This window comes from Oncorhynchus clarkii, chromosome 16 (assembly GCF_045791955.1).
Source record: "Oncorhynchus clarkii lewisi isolate Uvic-CL-2024 chromosome 16, UVic_Ocla_1.0, whole genome shotgun sequence".
In the NCBI taxonomy this organism is placed as follows: Eukaryota; Metazoa; Chordata; class Actinopteri; order Salmoniformes; family Salmonidae; genus Oncorhynchus; species Oncorhynchus clarkii.
Window position 1 is genome coordinate 70,562,162 of NC_092162.1, and position 5,901 is coordinate 70,568,062.

Sequence of the window (5,901 nt, forward strand, 5' to 3'; positions counted from 1 at the left end):
AACTGCCTGTTCAGGGGCAGAACGACAGATTTGTACCTCGCCAACTCGGGGATTTGAACTTTCAACCTTCCGGTTACTAGTCCAACGCTCTAACCACTAGGCTTCCCTGCCACTGCGAATGCGCAGTAACACCCTGGACCAGAGCTAAAGGCATTAGTGCACATTGCTTCATCTGGAGGAATGTGCAGTAACACCCTGGACCAGAGCCAAGGGCATTAGTACTTTTGTAAGAGGCTAGTTATTGTAAAATTAATTTGCCCAAACTCACAGCAGCTGTGGGAAGAAAGAGGTTAGACTGGAGCAACATCAACTAAAGTACTGTATTTCTATAGCAGGGCTACTACTGTATTTCTATAGCGAGCTACTACTGTATTTCTATAGCAGGGCTACTACTGTATTTCTATAGGAGGGCTACTACTGTATTTCTACAGCGGGCTACTACTGTATTTCTATAGCGAGCTACTACTGTATTTCTACTGCAGGCTACTACTGTATTTCTACAGTGGGCTACTACTGTATTTCTATAGCGGGCTACTACTGTATTTCTACAGCGGGCTACTACTGTATTTCTACTGCGGGCTACTACTGTATTTCTACTGTGTTTACTACTGTATTTCTACAGCGGGCTACTACTGTATTTCTACTGTGTTTACTACTGTATTTCTACTGCGGGCTACTACTGTATTTCTACTGCGGACTACTACTGTATTTCTACTGTGTTTACTACTGTATTTCTACAGGGGGCTACTACTGTATTTCTACTGCAGGCTACTACTGTATTTCTACTGCGGGCTACTACTGTATTTCTACTGTGTTTACTACTGTATTTCTACAGCGGGCTACTACTGTATTTCTACTGTGTTTACTACTGTATTTCTACTGCGGGCTACTACTGTATTTCTACTGCGGACTACTACTGTATTTCTACTGTGTTTACTACTGTATTTCTACAGGGGGCTACTACTGTATTTCTACTGCAGGCTACTACTGTATTTCTACTGCGGGCTACTACTGTATTTCTACTGTGTTTACTACTGTATTTCTACTGCAGGCTACTACTGTATTTCTACTGCGGGCTACTACTGTATTTCTACTGTGTTTACTACTGTATTTCTACAGCAGGCTACTACTGTATTTCTACTGTGTTTACTACTGTATTTCTACAGCGGGCTACTACTGTATTTCTACTGCAGGCTACTACTGTATTTCTACTGCAAGCTACTACTGTATTTCTACTGCAGGCTACTACTGTATTTCTACAGGGGGCTACTACTGTAAAACACACTGTTCTCCAAACTATATTGCTGAATTTCTTCCTCACTTCATGCACCTTGTTCTTTTCCCTTTTTGCTCATTACTATATTTCTCTGTTTTAGGAACCCCCACTGATTGTAACGGTTCTCCTAGTCGTCTGAGGAAGAGTAGTCAAGATCGGGACCAATGCGCAGCGTGGTATGTGTCCATGTTAATATTTAATAAATCAACTGACCACTGAATAACAAAACAACAAAGAGAGTGAACGAAACAGTCCTGTAAGGTGCAAACACACAAACCAGAAAACAACTACCCACAAATCAAGTGGGGAAAAACAAACTACCTTAGTATGGTTCTCAATCAGAGACAACGATTGACAGCTGCCTCTGATTGAGAACCATACCAGGCCAAACACATAGAAAACCAAAACTAGAACAACACATCGAATTGCCCACCCCAACTCACGCCATGACCAACCTAAACAAGAAACGTAACAAAGGAACTAAGGTCAGGACGTGACACTGATGTACAACAGTGACCGAGTCAGGGCTGGTGTGATCTGATACACCCTGTCTCCACCCTGGCACTTTTGACCTTCGTGGTGTTTGTTGTTTGTTTTTTTTTGAAGGACGTGGAAGTGAAGATTTGAAAAGATTTGATGGCGCGCCGGGGCTGTACGTTAACAGCTGTCGATAGTAGTTCCTGTGATACCTGGATTCAGGAACATTCTAGAATATACTGAGTCATCAACAGAGATGGTTCTCTTGCCCAGCTAACAAAGACGCATTCTTGTTCGTGTCATAAATCAGACAAATTGTTTTCTCAGAATTTGACACGTGCCTACAACGTAAAAAGACTAGAAATCAAGATGTTCTTTTAAACATTCCAGAGTATTTGTGTTACGTTTTTGGCTGTGAAATTCACGCGAAAAAAAGACATTGTTCTAGGAACATAACTGAATCAAGTATGATGCTGAAAATAGATCCATTCTGCATTGCAGTTAAAAAACACACAGAAATGACTCCTCTCACATACTATACGGTGTGTTTTTTTTGTGTAGATTATACATTTAAACATGGATTTTCTATGTTTGTTCTTGACCACTAGGGAGTTTATGAAATGCAGTGCGAAATGGTTGAAGACCACTGATACCTGATACCTTCAACAGGCCATAGAGGGCAATGAGCACTGAACCACTGAGGTGTGTGTGTGTGTGTGTGTGTGTGTGTGTGTGTCCGTGTGCGTGTGTGTGCATGCGTGTGTGTGCGCGCGCGTGTGTGCGCATGTGTGCGTGTGTGTGCATGCGTGTGCGTGCGTGTGTGTATGTGTGTGTGTGTGTGTGTGTGTGTGTGTGTAACTCTGTGTATCCCTGAGTATGCAGGAGGAATAGAGCGCATGCAGCAGGGACATCTTACATTAGCTGGGAAGGGTGTTCCAATGTGAGATGGAACGGTGGTGCAGTATAGTGCATTCACCAAGCACCCCTCTCCCCCTGCTCTAACCTCCTCTCCTTCTGTCCTCTCCTGCTGTCCTCTGCTCTCCTCTCCTGCTGTACTCTATTCTGTCCTCTTCTATCTTCTCCTCTCCTCTCCTCTCCTCTCCTCTCCTCTCCTCTCCTCTCTTCTCTTCTCCTCTCCTCTCCTCTCCTCCTCTCCTCTCCTCTCTTCTCATCTCCTCTGCTCCCCTCTCTTCCCCTCTGCTCTCCTCTCTGCTCTGTCCTCCTCTCCTCTCTTCTCCTCTCCTCTGCTCTGCTCCCCTCTCTTCTCCTCTGCTCTCTCCTCTCATCTTCTCTCCTCTGCTACACTCCTATCCCACTGCTACTCCTTTGTCAAGTTGCCTGCAGAGTAGACTTGAGTGGTGCATTGCTGCTAAAACAGAAGCAATCAGCTTTGAGAGCCGTTACACATCTAGGGGGGTGGGGCGTTCCAGGTGGATGAGGCAGTCTCCTTGGGTGATCTAGTGTGGTGTGCATCCCAAAATGACAGGCTCCTTGGGTGATCTAGAGATCTAGAGACTGGGGGTACTAAACAACTACATTGGCGTCAGGTAGGGGAATTATCTGCTACGTTGGCGTCAGGTCGGGGAATTAAATATGATTATTGCTTCACTGGAAGGAAAGAAGCGTGTTTGAATGAAAAGGACGTTTCAGTTTGTATTTTGTTTCATGTGTTTTAAAGAATACAAACAAAAATATGAAAAACATGGTTATCATTTAATCGTTATTACTGACAATTTGTCATGCATGTTTCAGAATTTAGAGACTTTAGTGTTGCATTGTAGCAGTACAGCCCTATTCTCCACGGTGGTACACCATGGGTTTGTTTTGGTCATGACAGTACAGTCGTGGCCAAAAGTTTTGAGAATGGCACAAATATTAATTTCCACAAAGTTTGCTGCTTCAGTGTCTTTATATATTTTTGTCAGATGTTACTATGGAATACTGAAGTATAATTACAAGCATTTCATAAGAGTCAAAGGCTTTTAGTAACAATTACATGAAGTTGATGCAAAGAGTCAATATCTGCAGTGTTGACCCTTCTTTTTCAAGACCTCTGCAATCCGCCCTGGCATGCTGTCAGTTAACTTCTGGGCACAAATTCCCCGATATCAGGGTACTCATGTCAACGTGTTTGCTTTCAGAGCATATTTGATCCCAAATTATAAGGGGGAGCGATACCTCGGTGTCTCAGGCATCCATCCACTGATGGCAGCCCATTCTTGCATAATCAATGCTTGGAGATTGTCAGAATTTGTGGGTTTTTGTTTGTCCACCCGCCTCTTGAGGATTGACCGCAAGTTCTCAATGGGATTAAGGTATGGGGAGTTTCCTGGCCATGGACCCAAAATATCGATGTTTTGTTCCCCGAGCCACTTAGTTATCAGTTTTGCCTTATGGCAAGGTGCTCCATCATGCTGGAAAATGCATTGTTCTTCACCAAACTGTTCCTGGATGGTTGGGAGAAGTTGCTCTTGGAGGATGTGTTGGTACCATTCTTTATTCATGGCTGTGTTCTTTGGCAAAATTGTGAGTGAGCCCACTCCCTTGGCTGAGAAGCAACCCCAAACATGAATGCTCTCAGGATGCTTTACTGTTGGCATGACACAGGACTGATGGTAGCGCTCACCTTGTCTTCTCCGGACAAGCTTTTTTCCAGATGCCCCAAACAATCGGAAAGGGGATTCATCAGAGAAAATGACTTTACCCAAGTCCCCAGCAGTCCAATCCCTGTACCTTTTGCAGAATATCACTATGGGCCTGCTATTATAGAGGTTTACATATCACTACGGGTCTACTTGTAATGTTCATCGTTGGGAGAAAGAGAGGAGGACGCTGGACATGGACCCCACTCCACCATAGTCTTAGTCCGCTGCTGTGGCCTCCTAGGAACGACGACCCCCGCCGCCAACCTAGGACTGGCAACCCTACTAAAGGGCCCCACTGGACTGAGGGGCAGCTCCGGACTGAGGGGCAGCTCCAGACTGAAGGGCAGCTCCGGACTGAAGGGCAATTCTGGCATCGCCGGCGTGACAGGCGGCTCTGGCAGCTCCTGGCTGGCTGGCGGCTCACGCAGCTCCTGGCTGGCTGGCGGCTCACGCAGCTCCTGGCTGGCTGGCGGCTCTGGCAGCTCCTGGCTGGCTGGCGGCTCTGGCAGCTCCTGGCTGCCTGGCGGCTCTGGACGCTCCTGGCTGGCTGGCGGCTCTGGACGCTCCTGGCTGGCTGGCGGCTCTGGAGGCTCCTGGCTGGCTCACGCACCAGGCCACCAGTGCGCCTTCAGGGTCCAGTACTCCCTGTTCCTGCTCCTCGCACTCGCCCTGAGGTGCGTGTCCCCAGCCCGATACCACCAGTGCCGGCACCACGCACCAGGCCTTCAGTGCGCCAGAGTCTCCCGTCTGTCCTGAGCTGCCAGAGTCTCCCGTCTGTCCTGAGCCGCCAGAGTCTCCCGTCTGTCCTGAGCCGCCAGAGTCTTCCGTCTGTCCTGAGCCGCCAGAGTCTCCCGTCTGTCCTGAGCCGCCAGAGTCTCCCGTCAGTCCTGAGCCGCCAAAGTCTCCCGTCTGTCCTGAGCCGCCAGAGTCTCCAGTCTGTCCTGAGCCGCCAGAGTCTCCCTTCTGTCTCCCGTCGTGCGGGGGGCTGCCACCGGAGGGCTGGTGCGTGGAGATGGCACCGGATAGACCGGACCGAGAAGGGGTACTGGAGATCTGGAGCAACGAGCCTGCCCAACCTTACCTGGTTGAATGCTCCCCATAGCCAGGCCAGTGCAGCGAGGTGGAATAGCCCGCACTGGGCTGTGCTGGCGAATCGGGGACACCATGCGTAAGGCTGGTGCCATGTATGCCGGCCCGAGGAGACCAGATGCGTAGAGCCGGCTTCATGGCACCTGGCTTGATGCCCACTCTAGCCCGGCCGATAGGAGGAGCTGGAATGTACCGCACCGGGATATGCACACGCACCGGGGACACCGTGCGCTCCACTGCATAACACGGTGCCTGCCCGGTACAACACCCTCTCTCTCCACGATAAGCACGGGGAGTTGGCGCAGGTCCTACCTGCCTTAGCCACACTCCCCGTGTGCCTCCCCCCAATACATTTTTGGGGCAGCCTCTCGGGCTTCCTTGCCAGCCGTGTTCCCTCAAAGCGCTGGCTCCCTT